This window comes from Cervus elaphus, chromosome 13 (assembly GCF_910594005.1).
Source record: "Cervus elaphus chromosome 13, mCerEla1.1, whole genome shotgun sequence".
Taxonomy (NCBI): Eukaryota; Metazoa; Chordata; class Mammalia; order Artiodactyla; family Cervidae; genus Cervus; species Cervus elaphus.
In genome coordinates this window covers 7,765,819-7,793,079 of record NC_057827.1, presented here as the reverse complement: position 1 = coordinate 7,793,079, position 27,261 = coordinate 7,765,819, and positions in this window count along the sequence as shown.

Genomic DNA, 27,261 nt, shown 5'->3' with positions numbered 1-27,261 from the left:
GGTTTGAGTTGGTGATGGACAGGGAGGCCCGGCGTACTGCAATCCATGCGGTTGCAAAGAGTCGGACACGACTGAGCGACTGAACTGAACTGAACTGAGGTGAGAGTAGTTTGCAAACTTGTGAATAATGTGCCAGGCAGAGCAGGTGACCACTGCCTTTAATGAATCACTATTTATAACAAGTGTCCTTGGGAGAAAACCAAGTTGGGATAGGAGGAAATGGGAAGATAACCTGATTCTGGTCAAGTGCTGAGTTATCGTAAATGCAAAGGCAAAAGGAGAAACCTGGAGTTAAACAACTATTTGCCATTTGCCAGTTAAATGGCTATAGTTAAATAGCTGATTATGAATTCAGTTAAAATTCTCTACCAAACTAGAAAAATCTAAACCAAAATAACTAAAATATTTAACATTTTATGAAGCTTCCAGTTGAACTGGAAAGAATGAAAGCAGATGCCAAAAAGATTGCCATCCAGGTCAAGTCTGGATGTAGGAAATAGACCTACTGTTTACATCACCCTGCAAACCAATTTTCAGGAGACTGAATTAGTTCATACTGCCAATATCATTAAAATAGGAACAGAGGAAACAGAAAGGCAAGAAGCATTGTAATGAAAAAGTCAAAACAAAATAAATTAAAAATAGCTTGTGTTTTCTGGTTACTGAGATAAAAATTCTGTTAGTTAATCTTGTAACAAATATATGTGAAAATCTCTGAATGTTGACAACTTGTTATATTACATGTGAGTTTAAAAATTTAGAATAGATTCTCATGTTTAAAAAAAATTAAAACAACAAAAATCTATAATGATATCCCTCTTATTCAAAAGGCAGACAAACAGATGGAGTCAAAAATAGAGATATAAAACAGATATGAAAAATGCCTCATGTAAGAGACTCCATTTAGAGCTTTCCTTCCCTTGGAGATGATATATTTAATCTTTATGGAAATGAGAATTTAAAAAGTCGAGTGTTTCCCTTTATGATTTGGCTGCCTGGGAGCTCAGAGCCAAACTTACGATTCAGTTATAAGAGTTATCATGTATTTCTTCCTGATGGCTAATTCATATTCGTATAGCTTATCTACTTTCCCTGGTGTGGAGTATGAATCTGTTAATTAAAAAAAAAATTACACAAGAAATACATTTGGCTCTTGAAGAACATACTAGAATCCATAGGATCCCATACTAGAATCCAATAGGATCACCCATAAACCTATATTCCAACCACCCAGGACAGTCATCCAAATAGCACTGGCCTGTAGCCTTCTGGATGTGCGTGTGTATATGTGTCAACAGGTACTTGAGATCATGCTGTGTATACTGATGTAGATTCTTTGTTTCACTTAATCATAAGCATGAATCAGTTGTCAATAATCACATAGGGTATATTAATGACCCTTTTGGCATTTGTTATATAGAGATATCATGTTTTATTTAACCTATCAAGTCATTTCCAATTTTTTGATATTATAAGCAAAGTTGAAATATATCCTTCTTGCTAAGTCCTTGCAGATGTCCTTCTAAATGCTTAAAATAAATTTCTAGGGATGAAATTGCTGGGTCAAGCATAAGCAAATTTTCTTAGACTTTTAACAATGATCACTAATCGCATTATTCAGATGGCGGCATCAGTTGATATTCCTAAACCAGGCAAACATTTAAGAGCATGTTTATCTCTACCCACCAACACTGGGGTTGTCTTTTTTCCCATTTGATAGCTTAAAGAATCATATTCTTCATTGAAGACATTTTAGATCACTATGAAGCCAAGCAAAATCAGGTGCTTCTGGCCTTACCACTCTGTTCAGAAAGCAGCGGGCTGTGTCTCCACTCCCTGCACATTCTCATCCCTGGCCAGTGTCTCCTGACCATGTTCTGTCTACTCATTCTGCAGTATTTACCTCTAGGATTTTGAACTTGACCACGCCTCCTGTGAGGTATCGAGTTTCCAATTCATGAGAATTACTGAGCATCTCATTTCCAGCCTTTTACCTTTAGCATTTCCACACACACTAACCACCTCCCCCCTACCCAACACACACATCTGCTGAAAACCATTATCTGAACCACTTCTGGTCACCTTTCAGTATAATAACATGTTCAAAATCCACAGTCTGTTAGATCTTAAAGCAAACTAAGCATTCTGGAATTATAAAGCACAATCTGGAATTCTAAGCAGAGAAAAAAGCTCAACCAAATATATGACCATTTTTTCTTTTTGACTTGTGGATTTGAATAAGCCTTGGAAGGGCCTTCCCTGTTCTAAAGTTGCAATGGATTTTGCTGTGTTTTCTATTAGCCATTTTATGGTTTTATTTTCTTTAAGTTCTTAGGTTCTTGTGAAATGTATCCTGGTTTATTAAAGCCTCCATTTGGTTGTGCAGTTGTCCCAGCATTTTTTTCCCATAGTTATATTTTTTACTGAGGTGAGACATGACTTAATGACTAAAACAACAACATAGTTTACATATAGTAAATTATACAGACTAAATATTCCATTCAGTGAAGATATAAAATATTTCCAATATCCCAGAATTTGTCCTTGTAAATTCAGTCAACTCCCCCTATCCACACACACCAGCGAAAACTACTTTCTGATTTTTGTCATCATCGATTACTTTAGGCTCTAAATTTGGTTCTAGGATCTATTAAAACTGGAATCATACAGGATATGCTCGTTTGAGCTGGTACAAATGATATAGACACACACATAGAGACAGTGAAGCTCCCAGGCAGGATGGGGACAACGCAGTTTCCTACAAACTCAAGTGGGCCGCAGCGGAGTGGGAGCTCTCAGAACAAAGCAGTGGATTGTTTCTTGCACATGAAAGTTGTAGGGTAAATGTATTTCCTCTAAAGGTGCTTTCTCATCACACTTCCATTAAGTTTGCTCATGTTTATACCAGTTGTTCTCAGGCCTGACTGCATATTGGATTCATCTGGGAAACTTCAAAAATTACTGATATCTGAGTCTCACCTCCCCGCAACCTACACCCACAGAGATTCTGATTAATCTCTTCAGGTTGTGACTTAGATATCTGCAGTTTTAGAATATCCCCTGGTGAATGTAATGTGCAACCAGCATTGAGAAACGGGGATCTGCGCGAGAGCTCCAAGCGCATTAACGTCTCACAAACTGCAAGAGCTTCACATTAAAATCCAGAGTTTGATTCAGAAGGTCTGTGCACTCTGAGTTTGCATTTCAAGCAAGCACTGAAGTGACATGGACTGTAGTTTAAGAAGTGAGGGATGTAAATGTTCTTTCTGACAGTTTCCTTAAATTCAAGAACTTCTTTCAAACTCCCTTGCAACCCTGAAATTCACCCTAAGGCTCATCCTGATGGAGACGGCAGCGGTTTTCTTAGTCAAGCCTTCTGTGTATCCTATCCCACGTATTAGAGTTTCATGGGCCCGTATTCTGAGCCCTTCTCTTTCCCTTGCTTAATAATTTTTGCTTAGACTAAGACACCTCCTCAGTGCCAAAATCTCACAAACGTTTCTTTAGCTCGGATCTTCTTTCTGAGTGCCAGACATGCACACCCAGCTGCTCTGGCGACACTTCCTCTTGAATGTCTCACAGAATTCTCAGCATAAAGACCTTCAAAATGAAGCTGTGATTATCTTTCACAACCAAATAGGACTTTCCAAACAATATCTTTTACCAAATACATATATTGCACAGATAGATATAGATAGATCATAGATAGGTGATAGATAGGTAGATACAGGTATCGGTAACTATAAGTATAGAAAGGTGGAGGAAAGAGAGAAATGCCACCCAGGCAGTTGTTCATGGAAGAATCATGATGTCATCCTCCATACTTTATACCTCCCCTCCCTCCCATCCAGCCCATTCCTGTTAATCTCCAAAGCATATTTTGATTCTTTTTGCTTCTTTCTGTGTCCACTACTGCCAACCTTGCCCTTGTCATACCTATCTGTGCTGCTGGCCCTTTTACCCCAGCTCTTCTAAAACATGTTTTTTCTTTTCCAGAGCCAGTGCTATTTTCTTTTTTTGCTATTTTCTTAAAACATAAATCTAATTATATTCTTTAGAATAAAATTCAAAATCTTATTTAATAATGTTTCTGGTTATCTTAAATGCTCCCCAAAATGCTGACAATGTTATATAATTTGAATATTGACAAGTGATTTGCTGTATGGTGAGCAAGTCATAGGAAGGGTCTGTGAATGAGGGTGCGAATACTCCCACAGTTAGGATGACAACCAGAACTGTGTTTGCTTTTGAGACTTAAAGTTGTCTCCATCCTGATGTAGAATTGATCAAAGATAGTGTGTGAATTGCATAAGAAGGCCAGCCTTTGGGTGAAAAGGGTTGTAGGTTACTTTACATTATTTCTCCAAAGATTAGGATACTATCAAGGTAGACTAGGGTTCTGTTTTCCAGAGCTCAATAACAGAAAGCAAAATAGATGCTCTGAAATTCAGTTACCTTAGTGGAATACAGGTGTAGAACAAGTGTAAGAACCTGTGGTTTCTTTGAGGCTAAGGACTGACCTTTAGGTCAGTGTCAGAGGGCTTCAGGCTGAGACCCCAGTGGAACATTTGAACTTCCAAGAGCATTGTTGAAGTTCTTAACTATTCGGTCATAAGCAGGGTACCTAATGGAGATCACTATGGAGGTTCCTGTTGGAATGAAGACAGAAAACGACAATTCAGAAGCAGCAAACAATTGTCATCTGTCACAGAGCCTTAAAATAGGGTTTAAGAATGATCGTGTCAAGTAGTGGGAGGTGAGAGCAAGTGTGATGGGTCTTGTGTGAGGCCAATTCTCTCTCAGCAGGTTTTTGGATGCAGCTAAATTTTTTTGTTTTCAGAGAAATCTTTAGCTTCTGATAATATAGATGGGAAGAAAGGGAGAGCTTCAGAAGGGAAACACTGACCTTCCCACTAATAGAGCTGGTGTATGGCAGAGGATTTGGTAGAAAAATAAGATGAGAAAGAGAAGGTGAGGGTGAGATGGCAATAACTGTACCCTAAGCTGGGGGTTTACATCACACCCGTTACATTGTGTCACCCTCACTGGAGATCTTTACAAATTCTCATCTAGAATTCACTGAACAAAACTGTATCACTCATGCCACTTTATTCTCTAAGGCATTCATTTGTTTAAAGAAAATGTCTCGAATTTCTACTGAGAACCAGGTGTCCAGGACAATTCTAGGTGCTGAGGTTGCAGCTGTGAGCAAAGTGTTCCAAAGCTCCTCTGTCGTGGTGGCCCCACTCTAGTGGTGGGGCTGACGCGAGCCTGGTAGCAAACATAAGAATGAGTCAAATGTATAGCATGTTAGATATGAAATGAGGGATGAGAGAACATGCCATAGCAAAGGGAGCCAGGGAACACACACTGGGAATAAGTGTTAAGGAGGAGGGTTGGGAAAGCCTCTTCGGAAAGGTGGTATCTGAGGAAAGACTAGAATATGGAAATGGAGCCGGCCCTGTGCATATTGGGGAGAGATGCTTCCAGCTTGTAGGCACAGAAAGTGCAAAAGCCCAGTGGAGACGCACCTCCGAGCTCAAGGATGGTGAGGCAGGGAGAGGAGAATAGTGGGGGAGGACAGGTCTTCTGAGTCCTTGAAAGCCCCCATGAGAACACTGACCCTGAGTGATAAGGGAAGGCAGTTTTGAGCAGACAGACGGTGTCACTTGTCTTATTTGTTAACAACATGGCACTGGCTTCCATGTGGCAGATCAATGGCAGGGAGGCAGAAACAAAAGGAAAGGCCATGTAGGAGGGCTCGACGCTGGCACGGGGTGGAGTGGGCATGGAGCTGGCTTGAGGATGGCCAGGGATGGCGGGGTCTGTTTGCAAAGCAGAGGCCACAGGATTGGCCCAAGGATGCGAGGTGGGGGTGATTGATAGAAAGTAAAAAGACCAAGACTGCTTCTAAGGTTTTCAGCCTAACAGCTTCCATTAACTGAGATGAAAGGGTGTGGATAGAGCAAGTTTGTGAAGAAGAACAAGCTGAGATGTGTATTAGACATTCACGTGTGATGCTTAAAGACATGACTGATTCACAGCCAAGACCCCAGCTGAAGACGCACGTCGGAGGGTAATAGTGGTCAAGGGGTTTAGATGCTGTCTAAAGCCATGAGACCAGATGAGATCAGCAGAAAGACACGGTAAGGCTGAGTACCAAGCTTGGAGGCTTTTCAAACCTGAGAGACCATGGATGTGGGTAGTAATCATTATTGCTGTTCAGTCACTTGGTTATGTCCGACTCTTTGTGACCCCATGGACTGCAGCATGCCAGGCTTCCTTGTCCTTCACTATCTTCCAGAGTTTGCTCAAACTTATGTCCATTGAGTCGATGATGCCATCCAACCATCTCATCCTCTGTCACCACCTTCTCCTGCTGCCTTCAATCTTTCCCAGCATCAGATACTTTTCCAATGAGTTGGCTCTTCCTATAAGATAGCCAAAATATTGGAGCTTCAGCTTCAGGGTCAGTCCTTCCAATATTTAGGGCTGATTTCCTTTAGGATTAACTGGTTTGATCTTTCTGTCCCGGGGACTCTCAAGAGTCTTCTCTAATACCTAACTTCTCTAACAGCTTGAAAGCATCAATTCTTCATCGTTCAGCCTTCTTCTTAGTCCAACTTTCACATCCATATGTGACTATTGGAAAAACCATAACTTTAACTATACAGACTTTTGTCCAGCAAAGTGATATTTCTGCTTTTTAATATGCTGTCTAGTTTGTCATAGCATTCCTTCCAAGGAGCAAGCGTCTTTTAATTTCATGGCTGCAGTCAGCGTCTGCAGTGATTTTGGAGTCCAAGAAAACAAAGTCTGTCACTGTTTCCATTTTTACTTGGTCTATTTGCCATGAAGTGATGGGACCAGATGCCATGATCTTAGTTTTTTGAAAGTTGCGTTTTAAGCCAGCATTTTCACTCTTCTTTTTCACCTTTATCAAGAGGTTCTTTAGTTCCTCTTCACTTTCTGCCATAAGGGTGGTATCATCAGCATATCTGAGGTTATTGATATTTCTCCCAGCAATCTTGATTCCAACTTGTGATTCATCCAGCCCAGCATTTCACATGATATACTCTACATAGACATTAAATAAGTAGAGTGACAATATATATCCTTGACATACTCCTTTTCCAATTTTGAACCAGTCTGTTGTTCCATGTAAGGTTGCTTTTTGTTCCCCATGCAGGTTTCTCAGGAGACATGTCAGGTGGTTTGGTATTCTCAGCTCTTTAAGAATTTTCCCACAGTTCGTTGTGATCCACACAGTCAAAGGCTTTAATGTAGCCAGTGAAGTAGACAGATGTTTTTCTGGAATTCCCTTCCTTTCTCTATGATACAGCAGATGTTGGCAATTTGATCTCTGGTTCCTCTGCCTTTTCTAAATCCAGCTTGTACATCCGGAATTTCTCAGTTCATGAACTGTTAAAGCCTATCTTGAAGGATTTTGAGCATTACTTTGGTAGCATGTGAAATGAGCGCAATTGTGTGGTAGTTTGAATTATCTGGCATTGCCCTTCTTTGAATTGGAATGAAAATTGACCTTTTCCAGTCCTGCGACCACTGCTGAGTTTTCCAAATTAACTGACATACTGAGTGCAGCACTTTAACAGCATCATCTTTTAGGGTTTGAAATAGCTCAGCTGAAAGTTCATCACTTCCACTAGCTTCATTTGTAGTAATGCTTCCTAAGGACCACTTGACTTCATACTCCAGGATGTCTAGCTCTAGGTGAGTGATGACACCATCATGATTTTCGTACAGTTCTTCTATGTATTCTTGCCACCTCTCAATATCTCCTGCTTCTGTTAGGGCCATACCGTTTCTATACTTTATTGTGCCCATCTTTGCATGAAATGTTTCCTTGGTATCTCTAATTTTCTTAAAAGATCTCTAGTCTTTCCCATTCTATTGTTCTCCTCTACTTCTTGAATTGCTCACTTAAGAAGGCTTTCTCATCTCTCCTTGTAATCATAGAAGAAAACTGGGGCCCACCCAGAAAACTGGGTGTCCTGGAAGCCAAGTGAAAGGATACACACTTCTAGAAGAAGTTCCATCACTAGGGAGAATGCTGCTTATTGGCCAAGAGGAAGACTGAGAATTGACACTGGGTTTAGCTATCTAAAGGCTAAATAGATGTTTGAAACAATAATCAAGACCAAGAAGTCTAATATCAAAGATGGGTATAGGCCCTTCCTGGATAGAAGCTAACTGTGAATATTTTGGGCTTGGAGGGTTTTTTGTTGTTCAGTTGCTAAGTTCTGTCTGACTTTTTGTGACCCCATGGACTGTAGCCACCAGGCTCTTCTGTCTATGCGATAATCCAGGGAAGAATACTGGAGTGGGTTCCATCCCCTTCTTCAGGGCATCTTCCCAACCCAGGGATCGAACCCAGGTCTCCTCCACTGCAGGTGGACTCTTTACCCCTGTGCCACTGAGGAAACCCTGGAGGATTCTTTAAGAAGCTCTAAAACCTGGCTCTTCAAAGTGTGGTCTGCAGACCAGCAGAACGGGGGTCACCTGGGAGCCTACTAGAAATGCAGAAGCTCAGACACCACCCAGGTCTGCTGGATCAGAATTTGCTCTAGAATGAGATTTCTGACCCAGTCTGTCCGGCAGAGTGTGAGACACACAGCTATAAAACACCTGGATCGGGATTCCTAACACTCACCGCGGTGGTGCTAATGGCAGGCGGACCCTCCTGACTCTGTGCTTCCGCAGCTAGCATCAGAGCCAGGAGCGCCTGCAATTCACATTATGGCTGAGGCTTTGCACTCTTAGCTTTTTAGCAAATAAGGTAAAATGCCCTTTCCTGGTTCTCCTCATCAGAACTGACCGTGGATTTGTCTGCCTCAGCTCAAAGAATTCACTAAGGGTCATCTACTTTCATGGACCCTGCCTTGCAGGTAACCCCTCTCCATTAGGCTCTGAGATGGCAAGCATTCTGCTGACTTTCAAACTTCATGCCTGCAGTTACCTTGAGGTGCCTTGTCACCTGATCCCTTCCTCCTGTAAGGCCCCTGGTCCTCTGCCTTCAGACACTTGTGCCCTAAGAGGGGGTAGATCTAGTTTGGTCCATGGATTGTTAGTCACACACAATGTCCTTATAAAGGGTTCCATAAAGAAATACATTTTTTTTTTTTCTGTATTTGAGGAATACCGAGTGCCCACTCTAAAAGAATCAAAACTCACATTGAAAGGCTCTGAGAAGATCTGAACTTAGAATTTAATGAAGCCCTCCCCTGTGCAATATCTAGTGCTCATCAGGGCCTTTACATCCTGGGGAGCTAAATGTTCTGGGAAATAATGAAGTAGTAACATGTTTACCTTTAGAAAATTCCTGTCTTCACCTTCTTACTTACCGTTTGTAGGACCAGGAAAAGCGAGAAAGAGCAACTAAACAACTCAAACTGAATCTCCACACTGTGGCAACTTATAACATTAACTGTTTCACAGTTTAAATGAAGACTCACTGTTTTATTAGAGCTAGTATCACCTAAGAAGTTTCTCTGAATCTGCTACTTTAGATGAATATAAAATACATACAGAGCAAAATCAAGGAAGAGATTTTAAATTAGAACTAGTTTAAACTATTTTTAAAATGTAAACAAACACTTAGTTTGGGGTACAGCACTATATGTAAATAAGCTCATCTTTACTGCAGTAATGACATATACTTTAGTAAAGTTTCAAGGAAGAGATTTTAAATTACAACTAGTTTAAACTATTTTTAAAACGTGTAAACAAACACTTAGTTTGGGGTACAGCACTATGTGTGAATAAGCTCATTTTTACTGCGGTAATGACATATACTTTAGTAAAGTTTCAAGAATGCTATATGAGAATTTAAATTTCTGAATGTGAATATATATTTGCATTAACTAGAATGATTATACATGTTAATCCAAAGTGAAGAATAAAGAACATTTGTTTAGCTAAAATATGTTTATTATATTCAAGCTACCATCCAAAAGACTCCCATTTTTACATATAAATAAATCCAGAATTTAAAGATTATATAAAACATTAAAGTCTAAGACTTATTTTTTTTTCTTTTTTCTTTCTCTTTTCCATCTTAGTTTTGGTTTGAATTACTCTTTCTCTCAGTGCTATTTATTTTATTTTTAATTTTTGAAAGAACATGTGACATGAGATCTACCTTCTTAAAATGTTAAGTGTATAAGATATTATTGTTGACTCTAGTTACAAGGCTGTACACAGATCTCTAGAGCTCACTCATCTTCTTCCTTGACTGAAATTTCATGCCCTTTGATTAGTAAGTCTCCATTCCCCTCTCTTTTCAGCCTCTGGCAACCACTGACCACTCTTTGACTCTGTGAATCCCACTATTTTAGTTCCCTTGTAAGTGGAACCATGCTCTATCTATCTTTCCATGATGGATTCATCTCACTTAGCATAATGCCCTCACGGTTCTTCTGTGGTGTTGCATGTTGTATTACCTTATTGTTTTAGGGTGAAATAATATTCCATTTCATGTATATATTACATTTTCTTCATTCACTGATTCACTGATGGACACAGGTTATTTCCGTATCTTGGCTATTGTGAATAGTGCTGCAATGAATACACAAGTGCTAGTATCTCTTTGAGATTCTGATTTCAATTCCTTTGGATAAATACCCAGAACTGGAGCTGCTGGATCATATGGTAGTTCTATTTTTAATTTTTTGAGGAACTTCCATACTGCTTTTCATAGTGGCTGACCCAATTTGCATTCCCATGAACAGTATGCATGCTTTGTAATTTTTTGCTGAAGGCTGATGTTTTCTATGTATGCACATATTATTATAAGAACCACCACAACAGCAAACTTCTAACTCAGACCAATTCCTGAGACAAATTAGCAGGTCTATAGGTTTTGTGTTTGTCTCAGGAATTGGGCTCGGTTAGAAGCTTGCTGTTGTGATGGTTCTTACCACTGCACCATTAGAACTTCTGTGAGCCTGACTGTGGATGTGTGGATTTCCCACAAGCTCCTGTCCCATCTCCAGGAGTGACACTGTCTTCTCTTCACACACATCCCTGCCCTTTCTGGGGATGGGCTTCTCTTTCACTCTGTCCACTCCTGCAGTGCAGTTTCCAAGGGTGTCCGTCTGTGAGTGCCTTTTGTGGTTTTGGTGCCCTTACCCTTCAGATTTTAAGGCTTTTGTTCCTCAGGGGAACTTGAATCTCAGTGATTCTATTCCTCTGTCATCTGCAGTGTGATTACACAGGAGATCTTCGGCGCTTACAACTTGCCCACTCACGGCCATTGCCGTCTCTGAGCTTTCTAAAGAGATTCAATAAATGCAAGCATTTGATTGCATATTCCTGCTTTCTCCCAAGTCTGGTAGTATATGTTGACTTAACAGAAAAACATGTTAGTGTGACTGCTCAAGAATAATGTTTTTAATTAACAGGAAGCAAATTGCCCAGGACTCATAAGTCCAGTTTGTATGCTTATCAAATTTAATCAAAACTTCCCAACTGTACCAGCTCTTATTACAGAATTAGACTGAAATTCTCCTGAGAAAATATTCTTCTTGCAAGGTTGCAATATTATTTTTGTTTCATTTTCTCTACGGGCCAATCCAGAAATAGTATATAATGCAATAACAATTTATTCTGTAAAATTTCTTAAATCCACTTTCCAGCCTTAGTCTCCTTGGCTCACCCTGAATAGTTAGGGCCAGTCTTTGTAGATGTAACACACACACACACACACACACACACACACTTGTTTGTATGCACACCTGTTTGTACTTTGAGGAACATGCCAACTTAAAGCCAGTTAGCTCCAGTGAAGCTTAACATCCCAGAACCTTATTGTATTGTATTGTATTATAAGCAGCTTCCTCCTCTTTAGCAGAGCTATACTGTAACTAACCTTAAACCAGGCATCCCACGTTCTACTCATCTCCAGCAGAAGCACACCTTTAAAATCTTTTGATCACACAATACCTTGCTTAACCTGTTGTTTCTTTCCATAGATCAAATAAATGGAAATGAATAATAAGAAATTAACAGATGACCAGATCACTTCTGTAGCTTCCCCTTCAGTAATCTCACAAACAAACTGTGTCAACAAACTGTGAGAACAAGATAGCATCTAAAGAAAGATCACAAGAAGTCAACAAGCTTGCACACACTGTGGATTGGTGATGACTCTGATCCCCATTTCAATGATTAACTGAGATTACTTCCCTTTTCATTTAAAACCTTTCATGGCTGAGCAGAATCTTCCAAGTTGGTTTTGAGAGACACTGTATCTGCCTTCTCCCCAGATTGCAGGCTTTCTGATTAAATGGGACATTATCCATTTTTACCAACACGCGCCTCTCAAGGATTGGTTTTTAAGCAGTGAGCAGCTAGAGTGGAGTTTGGTAACATTATGGTCAATGCTTAGACTGATGAGCTCAGTTCTGATATTAGTTCTAGTCTTCCTTTGAGGCCCGCATCTTAGATTATGTTTTCTTTGACCTGGGTGGGAAGAGATTACTGGGGACTTCTCTAGGCTTCTATGGCACCAGAGCAAGTCTCTGGGAGGCAGGAACCACCTGACACTGTGCTTGTTTCCTGAGGTGAAAAGGAGGGACAGGTACAATACCAAAAACATACTGCTTTAGTGGCCTGTCTACTTCCAGTTGCATCTGAAACTTGGGTTTAGGTTCTTCAGGAGTAAGGAGTAGTCACAGCTGCCCCTGGTTATGAAAGGCACTCCCCCAAATGCCCTCTGAATGTCTTGCTGGCATGATCCTAGATTCCCTGCGTGGCTAGTCTCTCCTCAAGTTATTCAGGACCTTGAATTGCTGCCAAATTTTAAAGCAAATTGCATCCTAGCAAATTACTCAGCTTCTCCACGCTCAGTTCTCTCTGTATAATGGGGTTAAGAGTTCCTGACTCATATAGTTGTTAGGAGAACTGAACACAGAGCACTTAGAGTGGGGTCTGGCCCATAGCAAGCTCACAGTAACTATCATTTCTGCAGCCGCTACAACAACTGTGGTTACTACTGATGCTTCTCATCACAAAGACCCTCAACAATTTCTTCCTGTACCTAAAGTTCAACACAAACCCCTGGCTAAGGCTGTGAGGTCTGTGCCAGCTGCCTCATCTCTCCACCAGCCTCATGTCTGTCCTGCCCTCCACGGCGGCCCACCTCCGTCCGTCCTAAGCCCCTGTGCCCGTCGGTGGGCCATGGTCTGCCAGCCCCACACCTGCCCTCCCCACGGCTCTCAGTGCTGAGCTGGGTCCCGGCTCACAGGCCTGCCTGCCCGCTGCTCCCAGAGCCTGACCGTCAGGGTGCTGGTCGGAAGGCATGTGGGTTGGGGGACTACAGCGCCCCTGCTTCCTATTCCTGTTAGCGGTGCCTGGAGAAAAGGCCCTTCACTGTGTCTGCAGCAGCTGAGCCAGCATCTAGCCATTCTGGTGCTTCCAGAACCAGCCTCAAGGCATGTGATCAAAGACCCAGTCAGCAGAACATCTGAGGGCACCGTCCTCAGGGCTCTGGCCTCAACCCCACCTGCCTCTTCTCTGTGCAGCAGGTGGCCACTTACACTCTGTGGCTTCCGCATCATGGTTACATCCCTTAGGCTACATGATCCTTGTGTTTCCCAGATGAGGCCTTTGTTTATGGCAGCCCCGGCTCTGAGGGTTTTCCCTCTCTCCTTTTTCCCTCTCTCCTCCCTCTCCCACCTCTGCTCCAGGACTGGTTGCTGAGTCATCCTTCGAGTATTGGCTTTAAAGCCTTCCCTGGTCTCTTCATCTAAAAGATTCTCACTTCTTTGTACTTAGTGTATCCTTCACTAGTTTAATTCCTATTATTTCTCCAACTTAATAACTAGTATTTGCATTCAGATTAAGGTTTATAAGGGCAGCAAAAATATTTCTTTTTCATCTTTAGCACCTCTTTAACTTCACAATCAAACAGTGCCTAGAACATAGTAGGTAATCACTAGACATGTCTCCAAGGAATAGGTGCATTCCTATCACCTTGTGACTCAGAGCTCTGATACTCCTTTCCAGGATCTGCTGCTCCTCTTGGTAAACAAAGAACAAACTGAACTGCATTTGCTGTGAATGTTACTTTCTCTGGGCAATTGAAATGCAAAGCTTTCTGCTCACTAAATATTAAGAATAAACCCTACAAAATTACATGGCATTGTTAAAATGATCTTTCAAGGAATCTACAGAGGTAATTTTTTTTTCCTTTTGCACTTTACAAAATAAGATTAATATCAGTAAAACAGTTAACATCCCACGTTATATCAATCAGTTTTGACAAGCACAGCCACCAGGGTCCCCAGAAAACTGCATTATACTGAACCACGTTTCTTATCACGGTCCCACTGTGCCCTGGGTGTCTCTGTGAGCAGCATGAAGTTAGAGGAAGATGTTTTTGTTTTTCACTTTATTCTTTTAATCAAAGGATAATTGTTTTAGAGAATTTTGTGGGGTTTAATCATACATCAACAAGAATCAGCCATAGATAAACCCATGTCCTCTCCCTTCTGAACATCTCCCTCCCCACCCTTCTAGATTGCCAAACCCTGCTTGGGTTCCCTAAGTCTTCTAGATTGCCACAGAGCCTCTGTTTGGGTTCCCCAAGTCTTCTAGATTGCCATGGAACCCCTGTTTGGGTTCCCTAAGTCTTCTAGATTGTCACAGAGCCCATGTTTGGGTTCCCTAAGTCTTCTAGATTGCCACAGAGCCCCATTTGGGTTCCCCAAGTCTTCTAGATTGCCACAGAGCCCCTGTTTGGGTTTCCTAAGTCTTACAGCAAATAGGGAAGGATATTTTAATCCATGGCTTCAGTGTAGATGAATGTGTCTGTGCTCTTGAGCATTTCCTGTTTTTAAATTCAGAGAACTTCCCTTTGTAATATTTGCCTTCATTATGAAGTCTGGCCTCACAAACGACAAATCTGATTTTCATCTTATAACATTGCTTCTCTCCTGTTAGGCTATTTTATGTAAACCACGTTGTAGCCACCCACTCTGAGAGACAGCTAAGTGTGGGAGATGGTAGAGTCAATCAAACATGCAGAATGGCCACCCAAAACTGTTTCTCACACTAGTGGAGACGCTATGAACAGTCCGAGTTGTCAGTAATGCTCACCTTTGTCTAGTGGGGTGGAGAGAGACAGCCCAACAATCTAGTTTCCTTATCTATAAGAGGCTGGGCACCTATGACTTACCTTAGAGTTCTCTTCTCCACACACCTTTCCATTTCTCCTTTTTTGATCCTTTCATCCTAGGATATCTCAACAAATCTCATTTGTATGATGGTTCAAATACCCCTCAAATGTTAATTACTCTCAAACATGTATCTCTAATCCTACAGTTTGTCTCTTCCTTTCTGGTTCTTTTCTTTCCTGGAGTGCGGCCAGTGCCCTGCTCTCTCCTCCAAGAATCAACCTGAGATGCACCCCCCTCTGTGGCGCTCACGTCATCTCCCTGTGTGGATCACAGCACCTCACTTGTCACCCCATGTGTTATTCATTCCACTCTGCCTTATGTGTGATGGGTCATTGAGGCAGGTCCTCACACATTTCCAGGTTTTCTTATCTCTTGACTCAGGACTAGGACTGATTTTACTTGGTTCATTAGAGATTGGGACAGCCAATAAAAGGCTTCATTTCTGGTGGGGGACACCCAAGGACTCTGTACAGCACTAGCTACACTTCAGATGATGGCTGCACTGTCAACTGGGAGATTTATGAACACCCGAGTTCCCACCAACCAGGGATGGACAGGAAGCATTTGCATTTATGTACCTGTTATGTTAAGTTCCGTGCTGAAGGGATGTGAAAATTCAACAAATATCCAATTGAACCAGGAAAGATGCAAGTAGGGTAGGCTTTGGCCCAGCACAGGCTGGATAGAGAGGGGACTTCTTGCACAAGAGTGCCCCATGGAAGAGAGATCTGGTAGTTGGGCCAATGGCATTTCTATTAGAATGAGATGGCCAGGCACCCATCAGGTTGTCAATTCTTTTGGATCTTCTGTGTATAAATCTATTCTATGGAAGCTCCATGTCAAGGTAGAGGAAGCAAGCATCAGAAGTCATTATGCAGAGTCATAGAGTGAGAATCAGGAATACAATATGAAGTCAAGAACTTGCAACTGATTAGAAAGCAGTTCTCTGGTTGGCTCTTCTATCTCCTTTTATCTCCTCATAACCTGCCAAGGTGTTCCCCAGACAGCTTAGAAAGAAAAGACCGTTTCTTACTCTGCAAAGACATGAAAAGTAGCATTCTTATTTTCAGTGTCACAGTATACCTTCATAAAAGCAACATCATTTGAAAGAGACTAATAATATCAGTACATTTTTGGGGTTTGTCTCCTGTTCCTGATACAAAGTTCCTAAATCCCTATGATTTTCTGAGTCACAGGAGTGTCTTTTATTCCAATGAGGAGACTCTTGGTGGGCTCCTGGATGACTTCAGTGTGGGGGTTAATCACCAGAAACACCGCTGTGATTAGGAGCTTGGAACTTTCAGTCCTACCTCCCATCCTCTGAAGAGGGGAGGGGGGTGGGGGTGGGCAGGTGTGGGGGTAGAGATTGAATTAATAACTGATCATGTCCACCCACTGAGGGGTTCGCACAAATCTCTACAGATTTCTGGGAGCTTGAGGTCATTTAACAAACCTGGATGCTGGGAGGATGGCCCACACCAGGCCTGTGGAGAGTGAAGTTCCTGGGCTAGGGACACTTCAGGATGTGCCTCCGTCTACTTCTTCATCTTATTGTTAAGCCATATCCTTTATAATAAACCAGTAAATATAAGCAAATGTCTTCCTGAGTTTTATGAGCCATTAAAACAAGGATCAAAGCTGGAGAGGACATTGTGGAAACCTACCTTTAGTAACCAGCTGGTCAGAAGCATAGGTGCCATCTAGGATTGGCACCTGGAGGCTGAAGTGAGGGCATCTTGTGGGGTGGAGTCCTCAGCCTGTGGCTTCTGCACTAAGTCCGGGGAGTTTGTGCTGAGACTGAATTGTAGGACACCCAGCTAGTGTCTGAAGTGTGGGGAACAGCATGCACATCTGTTGTCAGAAGTGATACCAGTGGAGGAAACAAGTTTTTTTTTTCTAATTTGCTAAGAAATTAAACAAAGATTCAAAGCTGAGATATTCTGATATCACACAACCTCAGATTTTCTTATGATTTAGGAAATATAAGTGACCATTTTCTCAACTGACTTTTTTTTTTTTTTGAAAGAAACAGTAGTAGTCTCTCTGGAATAATGCAGGCAGCAATTTACTGCAGGCAGTGATTTAATTTTGATATCTTTCTTTATTGTTGTTGTCACATTTGCAAATCTGTGGCTGTGTTTCACTCCACTATTCCAACTTCTGTCCTGGTTTATTGATGGCTAGGTACATTCCAGATGGTTGATGGGGGAGAGACCTCAACACCTGATAAGATGAATTCTCTATCAGCCCTTCCAACAAATTCTGTGATGACTCCTGGAAACTTAATTTGCTGAGTTTTCTTCAGATACAACAACTCTGTGTGCAGATTAAATGACTAAGGGTTTTGTTTTTGCTTTTTAAACCTCCCAGGGGAATAAATATTACAAACTAAAATTATAATAGAAAATAGTTTGAGTTTTATTGATACTGAATTGTAAAACAAGTTTATGATACTTATTTGCCTTGGTTCACAAGTCCTCATGTAACTCCTAGAGCAATAGAAGTAAGGCATCACCTAAATCTTATAATTATGGTCATGGCCAGGTTAAAAAAAAAAAAAAACTAGATTATGGAATGTTTCCTAAATTTAGTCACTGATACATGTTGTACATTGATATAATACCTTACTTAAAATATGTGCTAGTTTTGTGGATTTATGTGTGTTTGTATATTATTGTCCAAAAGTGTCTTTTAAGGCATAGCCTGAAAATAGCTGTCAAGATGTTTAAGACCTTAGACAATCTGAAACAATGTGATGTGAGAAGGAGGTCAAGACACATATATGTTCTTTCCATCTTAACTAAAGGCAGGATCCTGAACACTGTTGCAATGTTATTCACCATATGTTTTATCTTTTGTATTCCTAATAACTGTATCCTACCATCCACTTGCTCTACATAACTGAATTGCCTCTTCAGTTTTCAGTGTAAGAGCCAAAGAGAAGAAGGAAGATGCTCCAAGCTGGCCACATCCAGCAGATTGGGACCCCCTGGGCCAGTCACCACATTCCTGCCCCTTGACTGCCCAGCCACCATTGGCATTTTCCACAATTCATCACTAGCTTCCCTGGCTTCTGGTGGTGCACGTGAAACTGGGTAAACACATGTGTTTGCCAAATGACTGCATGAATTTTTAAAAAATTGAAAAAATAATACTGGATCTTTAAGACTAAAAGAAGAAACCAAGGATTACAAAGTTTTAAAATATATACAGTAATACAGTGCCCATGGAAATACAAGATTAGCATTGGAGTGCACACTTTCTATTTTGCCAAGTTGTTTAAAAAAGTAACAAACCATTCCATTTACCATGGGTACATTTATACATATGCACAGGTAGTGATTCTAAAACTTTGGAAAACACTTTGCATTTTCCTTGTGTTTCCTGAGTTTTCTATTGGCTCTTGAACATCACAGAGTTGTGAAAACTTCTGTATAAGTTTTACGTTGTTGCCATGAGAAATTACTGCAAGCACGGTGATTTGAAATAAAACAGGTTTCTTTATCCTGTAGGTCTGTAGGTCAGAGTTCAACATGGTCTCACTGGGCTAAGACAAAGGTCTCCATTAAAGTCAAGGCAAGGAAGTGATTTCCTTCTTTCCCAGTTTCCTGAGGCCGCCTTCATGGCCCTTCCTTCAGCTGGAAGCTAACAATGCAGCATCTTTCTGACTCTTCTTAAGAATGTCATATCTCTCTGACCAGCTAGGGAAAGTCCTCTGCTTTTAAGAACTCGTGTGATTAGACTGGACCCCATAAGGACCACCTCCCCATACCTTGACAGGTAACATAGTCATAGGATCAGGGTTTCAGGACAAGGACTTCTTTGATGTGGGGCATTATTCTATGAACCACAGTTCCTTACGTGGGCCCTGCTGGTGAATGCCTGGATTAGATTCCCCCGAAGGGAAGGTGGTCAGTGGGCATAGTCTGAGGAGTGGAAGAAGGAAAGCCAGAGAACCAGAAAAACCTGGTCACTGATTTCTTTTCAAAATATTGCCTAGTGACTCCTGGGAAAATCATCCGGCTTGATTTGTGACCCACCATACAAGGTTAAGATTTGCATTGTGCTTCTTTGCAATTCATTTTTACATCACCAGATCCACAGATTGGCATAATATTTGTGGCAAAAACAGAAACAAAGCTTGGACCACCATCTTTCCTTGTCCCAGTATCTGGGCAAAGTGTCATCCAGGACAGGTGAATGGCAGAGGGCACGTTTGACCAGCTTTTGGCTTTGCAGTCATAAGCAGATACAGCCTCCCTAGAAACACCAGCATGAAACAGCCTGGATGCGCAGGGTCCCTGATTTCTTTTCAAAATATTGCCTAGTGACTCCTGGGGAAATCATCAGCCTGGGAAAAAGAAATTCAGCCTTTTGTTAGTTCTTCCTTAATGTAAAACTCTTGTCTTCCTTTTTAGTACATTTTGTTTCCTTCAATTGTGATTATTGGTTGAACAGAGAGAATTTAATTTGCTTAATTATAAAAGAATGTCTTCCAGATTTTATTAGGTTTTAAAAAGTAGACATGTCATATAAAGAAATCGTGTCATTGATTATGTGTATTGCACTGAAATGTAACTCTACATTTGAGATACTTCTATACAGATCCTAACCTGTTATATATTACATTGCAATAAAATTGCCTTATTTTTTCTTACATTTTATTATTCCTTTTATACAATACAAAGGTACTGAATGTACTGTAAGATTTTGACGGCTTTTTTTTTTCACTGCAGCTTTGCAAAGATTTAGTTGCATATTCATAACCACTGGTGACATGGTGCCAAGTGCTGAAACAATTATTCAGTGAATTCTTTGTGTGACACTTCAGGGGAAATGATAAAAGTGCTGAAGCTGGGTTCTATTTTAAGATCTTTGGCTGATGATCATTAGTATTTCATAAAGGAACATTGCACAGCTATGGAAAGGTTCAAGAAGATGAAAAACAAAGCACAGACGATTGGTTAGAAGAAAAAAACAATGCAGAGAATGGTAAAGACTATTTCATAAATACTATCTTTATAATTGAAATAATTCAGTTCCAGAATAAATGCTCCAACTTATGTTTCAAAAGTTAGTGTTTGCACCTATTTCATGAGAGCTAATACACAACCCCTAAAGATCTTATCTATTAAGTAATATAGGAAAAACAAAAGCCACCATGTTGAAATGTTGTTCCAACTGACGAAAAAATGATAAGCAAAACTTCTTGTCTCAGAAGAAACTGAGGCAAATGAGTTTAAAGTTTTACTCAAGTTCTCATAGGGCTTCCCACGTGGCTTAGAATCTGCCTGCCAATACAGGAGCCTCTGGAGACTCAGGTTCAATCCTTGGGTCGGGAAGATCCCCTGGAGGAGGAAATGGCAACACATTCCAGTATTCTTGCTGGAATAATCCCATGGACAGAGGAGCCTAGTGGGTGGCAGTCCACGGGGGTTGCAAAAAGTCAGGCATGACTGGGCGACTGAGCATGCACACATGCACCCAAGTTCTCACAGCTGGTAGTGCTAACCAGAAATCCAGTCTTCTCATTTCTTTCCTTGCAATTGTTCTAGTGGGTTGTGCTGCAGCTCACAGAAACATGCTCTTTATTGTGCAATAATCCCTGTTGCAATATGAGTTCATTTATCACGATGAAAAGCAATGACAAGAGAAATTCAGTACTCAACCATTTAACCAGTTTTCCTTTGCATATTTGTTCAAACAATATCTAAGGAACGGGAGAACATGATTCAGACAAGACCTTTTTTAATGACAAGCTTTTTCTCCAAGTTAGAGCCAATATCTTCTAATGAGCTGAGAAAAAAAGACCTTGGAGGTTTGCTTCTCAGCAGAAGCTCATGATTCCCATCTCTAAGAGAAGGGGAAGAGGCAAAGCAAAAATCAGCTCATAATGGTTTCTTTAAAAATTACCAATTTGATTGTGGTATGAATGACACATAATAATTGTACATATTTAAAAGATAAAGTGAAAGGGAAGTCGCTCAGTCGTGTCTGACTCTTTGCGACCCTGTGGACTGTAGCCCACCAGGCTCCTCCATCCATGGGATTCTCCAGGCAAGAATACTGGAGTTAGTTGCCATTTCCTTCTTCAGGGGATCTTCCCAACCCAAGGATCGAACCTGGGTCTCCCACAGTGCAGGCAGACACTTTACCCTCTGAGCCACCAGGGAAGTCCCATTTAAAAGATAAAGTTTGAAGAATTTTAACATTTGTATGGACCCATAAAACCATAACCTCAATCCAGACAGTGAATACACTCATTGGGCCCTTCATGTGAAGTGAAATTTGCTCAGTTATGTCTGACTCTTTGCAACCCCATGGACTACACAGTGCATGGAATTCTCCAGGTCAGAATATTGGAGTGGGTAGCTTTTCCCTTCTCCAGGGGATCTTCCCAACCCAGGGATCAAACCCAGGTCTCCTGCATTGCAGGCAGATTCTTTACCAGCTGGGCCCTTCATGCCTCTTGGTAAATTCTCCTTTTCATCACCCTTCACTTGACACTCCCTTCAGCATCTAGGACCCAAGCATTTGCTGCTTTCTGTCACTGTAGATTATTTTTAGTTGCGAGAATTTTATGTAAATGAAATTATAAGCTTTGCAATCCTTTTTGCCAGGCTTCTTTCACTCAGTATAGCTATTATGAGATTCGTCCATGTTGCGGCATATATCAAGATGTCATTCCTTGTTATTGCTGAGTAGTATTCCATTGTATCCAAAGAGTGAGGAATACATTTCTGTGCATTGGGCTTCCCAGGTGGCTTGGTGATAAAGAATCTGTTATCAATGCAGGAAATGTGGATTTGAACCCTGGGTCAGGAAAATCCCCTGGAGAAGTAAATGGCTACCCACTCCAGTATTCTGGCCTGAGGAATTCCACAGACAGAGGAGCCCGGTGGACTACAGTCCATGTGGTTGCAAAAGAGCTGGACAAGACTTAGTGATTAAACAAAAACAACAAATGTAAAATTAAGGGGAAAAAAGTAAGGCAGGAAAAAGTAAGCATAGTATGCTACTATTTATCTAAGAAATAAATACAGAAAACAATGGAAAGAAAACCAAAATATGTTTTAAGTAGTTACATGTTAGAGAAGAAAAGGAATAGGACAGAGGAAGCGGTGGCAGAAGTAGACCTCTTTAAATGTACTTTATTTTATACGTGTAACTTTGTAAACATAAAAATGTTTGATGTAAACATGAATCAAGTTTAAATGTAAAAATTGGCACCCATACAACGTGGGCAAAAAGAAACAAATGAACCTGTGGCACGCTGATAACATGACTATACAGAGACTCCAAAATGCAGTTGGCCACACATTCACGTGGGGAAAATCACAAAGACAAAACAAATGGAGACATAATAAGGCTCAAAGTGTTTTCAGTAATAATATTGCTGCTACTGCTCTATTGGAGAAGGCAATGGCACCCCACTCCAGTACTCTTGCCTAGAAAATCCCATGGACAGAGGAGCCTGGTAGGCTGCAGTCCATGGGGTCGCGAAGAGTCGGACGCAACCCGAGCGACTTCACTTTCCCTTTTCACTTTCAGGCATTGGAGAAGGAAATGGCAACCCACTCCAGTGTTCTTGCCTGGAGAATCCCAGGGACAGCAGAGCCTGGTGGGCTGCCGTCTATAGGGTTGCACAGAGTCGGACACGACTGAAGCGACTTGGCAGCGGCCGTGGCGACTGTTCTATAGTTATTCTAAGGCTGAGGGTATAACCAACAGGACCCTATGGGCCTTCCTAGAATAAGAATCCCCAACCCTGACAAGTCCTCCTCCTGCCTTTTGTCTATAGAAAAACTTCAGTCAAAGAATAAGTTTAGTCAGAGAAGTGAGAAAATGTGAAAGAGGAAAACAGTCAAGCAAGACAAAATAATAATACTTTAGCCTTTAAACAAAGCCAGGGACCTTTAGTTCTTCAAGGGCTGTAGATAATATTGAGTCATGTCTTTTGAGCTGTTTTGCAGATAATGAAACCCTCACCAGGTGGAAGAAGTTAACTGTATGCTACCTACGAGGCTATAGACCCCAGGACAGCTGGAACCAGAAGGTCAATGCTGTTGACTCCCAGTTACCTCATAACCAGCCAATCAGAAGAATGTCCATGAGCATATCACACACACCCTCCCCTCACCCTACCTTTTAAAACCTTTCCCTGAAAACCACTGAATAATTCAGGTCTTTTGGGCACTAGCTACATGAACTCCTCGCCTGGCATTTGCAGTGAACACGGAACTTTATTTCACTGCAACCCGCTGCCAGTAGATTGCCCTTATTGCCTAGGGGCCCGGGGACCCAGGTTTGATTCACTAACAGTGACTGCATATTGTGGGACAAAGCAAATGGGTAAATTATAGTGGAGTTACTGAGAAGATGGTTCTTCAGCATAAGAGAAAGATGAAGGTAAGATAAATTACATTAAACAATAGCATATAACCTGAATTTAAACTCTAAGATAAAATATATCATGAACTAACACAAAATGGATATGCATTTCCTAGGTATGTCTGTTCACTGAAAGAGAAACCAATTCAGTACCAGCAGTCCCCTCTGATATCACGACTGTGGCCTGTAAGTAACATTTCCCTTTAAAGAATCCCAGTGCTCCTTGAGCAACAAAACACAAAGAAACTATAAGGGAACTAAAAATAACTGTGTGCATGCACAGTTGGGACAAATCATGTACAACAAGATAGAGAAAGAACAGAAAGCCCACAGCTGCCCCGTTCGAGGAGCCAGGAACACCACCAAAGCGGCGGGCAAACCACCGAGGCCACTTTTCCAGCCCAGGCAGACCCACGGGCTACCTCTACCCTCACCCCATCTGAGAGTCCACCTCCTCCCCGCTCAGGGAGCAAGGAAGGGAGACTGTTATTGTTTTCCCTCCTTTGTGCTGCAGCCTGAGTCCCAGCAAAGCCCTGCCTGAATTCTGGGTCTGGCCTCTTATCAATTTCTATTGATTAAAGAGTCTAAGAATCCTAGTTGCTAACAGATTGAAACACATCCACTATGTAAAAACACATGAGTATATACTGTTACCTTAGCAACAGGGAAGGTTTCACAATAACAACCTCCGCGAAACTGCTGGATGCTATGGAACCAGTTAGTTTACTATATATTTGGAGACAATAAGGAATTACTGTTCACTGATTTTTTTAAAATTTATTATTATCTTCAAATATGTAGTCAATATTCAAATGTTCTTGATTGTTTCATGATTTTTTTTTACACTTATTCTAAATAAAGATTGAAATAAAGTACATGTCTTTGTTCAATGTATGTTTTCAGTTCAGATAAGTTGCTCAGTTGGGTCGACTCTTTGCGACCCCATGGACTGCAGCACGCCAGACTTCCCTGTCCATCAAATGTAATATATGTCAAATATATAAAAATGTATGTTTTAGGTCTCTTTTAATCAGTGGGATCACTTTCCTCTGTTTTTCTTGGCACTTTATTCATGGAAGATGAATGAACTTACCTTGTAAAGTTTCATATAGTCTGGATTTGCTGACACAAGTCATTAATATCTTCCTCTGTTCCTCATGTTTCATGGAAATAGGTGATTAGATCTGGAGATGATAAAGTTTACATTTGACTTTCTCTTCTTTTTTGTTAAGATAACTTCATGAGTGGTGGTATATAGCTTTAAAACTAACTGGTTCTATAGCATCCTGCAGTTTTGCTGAGGTTGTTGTTTTGAAACCTTCCATGTTGTTAAGGTATCAGTATGTACTCACATGTTTAAATATAGTGAATGTGTTTCAATCTGTCATCAGTCAGGGTTCTTGGGCTCTTTAATCAATAGAAATTGATAAGAGGCCAGAAAATTGAAGGCAAAAGGAGAAGAGGGCAACAGAGGATGAGATGGTTAAATAACATCACCAGTTTAATGGACATGAACTTGGGCAAACTCCAGGAGATAGTGAGGGACAGGGAAGCCTGGCTTGCTGCAGTCCGTGGGGGTCCCAAAGAGTCTGATACGACTTAGTGACTGAACAACAGCAAAAGTTCATTGATTTAGGCATGATTATTTACAGATAAAATCTTGTGATGTTTGGGACTTAAATAAGAATCAAACAATCAAAATAATCCAGGGTGGAAAAGGGGAGTAGTATCCATGAAACAAAATTAACCATGAGTTCAAAATTATTAAAACTGGGGATGATAACTAAAGGGTTCATTATAACATTCCCTCTAGAATTTTTATAATAAGTTTTAAATAAAGCAAATCAAAACATTAAAAAAAACTAAAAGGAAATATCCTCTCAAATAATATACAAATAAAAGACAATGTAATACATTAAATACATAAATGCATCAAATACATAAAAATAAATGAGATAATAATGATACTTTTAAAATAAATTCTTTGCTCACTATTAAGGTTGCTAGGGTACAAGCTCATTATTTCTGAAAATCTGTAAATACTGGTAGAAAACATTGTATAACAGAGTAACTTTTGCCTTGTTGGAAGTTTACAGGAACATAGCATCCATACCTACTCAAACAGTTGCAAGAACAAAGGCTTACATCACCAAGAAGTTTGCAACAGTGAACCACATCCCCTCCCTTTTTAATAGAAGTCGAAATGCTAACTTGGGTAAGATGGTCTTTGAGACACTAGGCCACCTTCTTCTTGGTGTGCTGGCTTTTCAGATGAAGTCAGTATTCTCTGACCCAATAGTCTGTTGATTTACTGGCCTGTTAAGAGGTGAGTAGTACAACCTGGACATGGGGAAATAGAATAACAGGTAACAAAAGTAGGAGATAAATAATTTCCAAAACTGTGTGTTGTAAACTCCAGTGAAATAGTGAAACTGGCAGCATCAATGGCTGATAAAAACCATTAGGGAAAGTGTTGCAAAGAAATTTATATGCATGAAGTGAGTTAATGGCACTTGGTTTTTCCAGCAGTCAGGTATGGATGTGAGAGTTGGACTGTGAAGAAAGCTGAGCACCGAAGAATTGAAGCTTTTGAACTGTGGGGTTGGAGAAGACTCTTGAGAGTCCCTTGGACTGCGAGGAGATCCAACCAGTCCTTTCTAAAGGAGATCAGTCCTGGGTGTTCATTGGAAGGACTGATGCTGAAGCTGAAACTCCAATACTTTGGCCACCTCATGTGAAGAGTTGACTCATTGGAAAAGACCCTGATGCTGGGAGGGACTGGGGGCAGGAGGAGAAGGGGATGACAGAGGATGAGATGGCTGGATGGCATCACCGACTTGATGGACATGAGTTTGAGTAAACTCCGGGAGTTGGTGATGGACAGGGAGGCCTGGAGTGTTGCGATTCATGGGGTCGCAAAGAGTCGGACACGACTGAGTGACTGAACTGAACCAAACCTCTTTCTTATTCTTAATGTTAGTAAACAAGGGACAACCTGGCAGGGTGTGCTTCTGATATGATGCAATGGAAAGCATCCCACCACTTATTAAGTATTCCTAACCATAAAGCTGTACTATAGCCTAAGGAAAACTCTCTATGGATCTACCATCAGCTTCAGAATATGCAGGAGGAAGCAGTAATTCAAATCCAAAGTATAAGATAAATCTTAGGACAAGGGATGCATCGCACAGTAAAGGGGGTGGGGTGTGGCTATTCTTGAGGAAAAATGGCTCAGGAGACCTGCAGACCACATGCAGTGTGGGCCTTGCCTGCATCCTGATTCAAACAATCCAATCTTTAGAAGGCATTTTTATTCTTTGTGGGACAATCCAGGAAACTTGTACATTGATCAGATATTAGATGAAGATGATAAGGAATTAATGTTATTTGAGGGGGTTGTGATAATAGTGTTCTGCTTTTGTTAAACAAGCAAAGCCATCATCTCATTAAGGTACCTACTTAAATATTTGCAAGTGAAATGAAGTGGTGTTTGCTTTAAAATACACCAGCCCTCCCCAGAAAAAGTGGTAGGAGACAGAAAAAAATGGGAAAACTAAATGAACATGTGACACAGGAAGAGTAGAAGGGAAATGATTTTTGGAGCCACTTGATGGGTTCTCGGTGGTTCAGTGTTCTGTGCAATCAGCTTATAACATGTTTGAAAATTCCATTA